Genomic DNA, 2,890 nt, shown 5'->3' on the forward strand with positions numbered 1-2,890 from the left:
ATTAGCTCTTCAACCCCCACTAGCTCCCTTTTACATCTACCTACTCTATTTCCCCACTCTATTGCTACAACTAATTTTTCTTCCACCAAAAAATGGTCAGACATACCGTCAGCCATACCCCTAAACACGTGCACCTCTTTCAATCTTCCGAACGTTCTTTTAGTTATCAACGCATAATCCATTAACGTCTTTTCTACTACTTTTCCATTTGCCACTCTTACCCATGTATACTTGTTTTTATCTTTCTTTTTGAAAAAGTTAGAACCATCTCTTACTCAACACACATATATACCAGTATCTCGCCACTCTAATTTTCACCTGGTACGCCATACTTCCCAATGTCACCTTCTACCTCTCCAGCACCCACTCTAGCATTTAAGTCACCCATGACAACTACATAATTCCTTCTACCCAGTCCTTATACACACCTAGTTAATTCATTCCAGAACTCATTCCGCTCTTCTTCACTTTTCTTACAACCTGACCCATACGCACTGACAAAAGCCCAACATTCCCTAACCAACCTAATTTTTACCTACATTAACCTAGATGATATCTCCTTCCATTCCAATACCTTACCTGTCCTCCATTCACTCAGCAATAAAGCCACACCTTCTCTTGCTCTTCCCTTTTCAATTCCAGACACTCTACCAGACATTTCACCAAACATCACTTCACCTTTCCCTCTTATCTTTGTCTCACAAAAGCCAATATATCCATTCTTCTATTTTTAGACATACTTCCAATATCACATCTTTTACTCTCTATCGTACTACATCCACGCACATTGAAACACCCCAAAACTAGAGTGCGGGGAGCAGTCACTCTCACCCCAGCTCCACCTCTTTGGTGTCTCACAGGATTATAACACAGGAGAGGGGGTTCCTAGCCCCCTTGTCCCGTCCCATTTAGTCGCTTCTTACAACACGCAGGGATTCGTTGGCGCTATTCTAATTGTTTTAATGGCCCCGCGGTCACAGTAGTAGTAGTATCTATAATGTTTGCAAAATATTGAGACATGTGATGTAAAAAAAGAAATGATAGAACTAGAGAGTATATAGTACAAAATCATGAACAGAATTTTTGAACGGGTTGCTACCACACCATACTGGGGGCTAATAGCAGAAACTGGAATATTGCCAATTGAAAATAGAATAGAGTGTAAAAGAGTGATGCTATTTCATAACATCAGATGACAAACGGCTAGTTAAGAAAGTAGTGAAAGATCTGTTGTTGTTGTGGTATTAAAGCCAACAATTCCTGTTGGCATGGGACTTTCCCCTGTTTGGCCGTAGGTAATCTGAAAAAATTCAATTGATAGAAATGGAAATTTGAAAGGTTTATAGTTGTAGGGACAGATGTGAACAGAGGAAGGATGATGGTGGTAGTGGAAGGGGGTCATCATGCCACGGATAGAGGTAGTTTGAAAAATTGTAAGGCATAGGGTCCCTGTCGAGTATTTTAGTTGTAGAAAATTTTATGGAAGAATACAGATGATGATGTATATAGGGCCTTACAGTGAGGGGATGAGATGAAGTTGAATGAACTTCCAGAGGTTACATTACCTTGATGGAGGTAGGTTTTAAAGCAATTTTCTATGAGTTTCAATATCCTCAACAATTGCTTTTACCAATGTGGCTGCAGTTTACATGGCGTTTTGTGAGTTAACGTCTGGTTGTAAGTTATCCCTTAGATACGATGTCTCCCTACATTCTAGTAGGTAGTGCATAAGGGCCTATTGTGGTATCTTTTCACAGTGTTCGCATGGTCTTACACTGTTTTCTACAGTCTCCCAGGAGGCTTTGTAACTCCAGCCTTAATCTGTGAATACATACAGCTTGCTCTCTTGGTGTGTGCCTGTCAATGGGGGGAGGCACCAGATCGGTGGCCCACTTGTACCATGTGGCAGAAGGGGAGTTATTTTCTATCCACTTGTGTAGGTCCTTGATCATATTTTCTTTGATATGTGGCTTAATTTTGTTGTGGATCTGTTGAAGCGCAGGCTGTATGTGCAACTGTACCCTGTCCATGTGTCTGTGCTTTCGGCTAGCTCATCTGCTTTCTCATTTCCTGACATTGCAATATGACTGGGAATCCTGTTGAGAGTCACAAGTCTGCCTCTTTCATTGTGCTGATATAGTAGTGACTTGATATCAGCTAGTAGACCTTTTTTTTCTTTGTTGTTTGCTTGTTGCAAGGCATGCATTGAGGATTTTGAGTCTGTGGATGACTACTGGTTTTTCTTCGTTTTCAAACGAATATTTCAGTGCTTGCTTTATTGCAACAAGCTCTGCCCGTATGATGGAGGCATTGTTGGATATTCTCCAGCAAGCCAAAAAGTTGTTGGAGTATACTGCAGCTCATGTTATTTGAATTCCAGGATCCACAGTGCCATCTGTGTAATAGGTCTGTGCCCCTGCAATTTCTATGTTTATGATTGCCTTCTGGGCTGCTGTTCTTAGTTCCTCCGTTGTGCAATCTTCTTTTGCCTTTGGAAGATTTGTATATCTGAAAGGTGCAATTTCCCTTTTCAAGGGTGAGATGTGCTGTGTGCCCTGGGTTGTGTCTGGGCTCAGTTGCAGTATTACTTCAGCTATTCCCAGTATCTTCAGGCTATCACTGTGGTCCATGCCATAGGAGCTTTAGGTGTGGATCTCAGGGTGATTTGTGAGTTCATCTCTTACCCTCTTCTTTGCTATGGAGTCTCTATCAGAGAGAAACATTTTTGCCTTGTGCTTGCGTTTCTCTGTGTAATCCTGTCTTCTAAGGTGGGCAAGTTGGTTTCAAGTCTGAGATTACACAGCCTTGTTCACATGGGTGCTCATAGCATGAGTCTCATAGCATCATTTTGTATTACCTCTAGAGTAACTCTTTGGGCCTCTGTAAGATT

General features: G+C 41.5%; 1 pseudogene; it reads right to left on the reverse strand.

The window, feature by feature from the left end:
* Positions 1-1,561: 1,561 nt before the first annotated feature.
* Positions 1,562-2,630, reverse strand: LOC137618616 (uncharacterized; annotated as a pseudogene).
* Between the last annotated feature and the right edge of the window lie 260 nt (positions 2,631-2,890).

This window comes from Palaemon carinicauda, chromosome 25, assembly GCF_036898095.1.
Source record: "Palaemon carinicauda isolate YSFRI2023 chromosome 25, ASM3689809v2, whole genome shotgun sequence".
Lineage (NCBI taxonomy): Eukaryota > Metazoa > Arthropoda > Malacostraca > Decapoda > Palaemonidae > Palaemon > Palaemon carinicauda.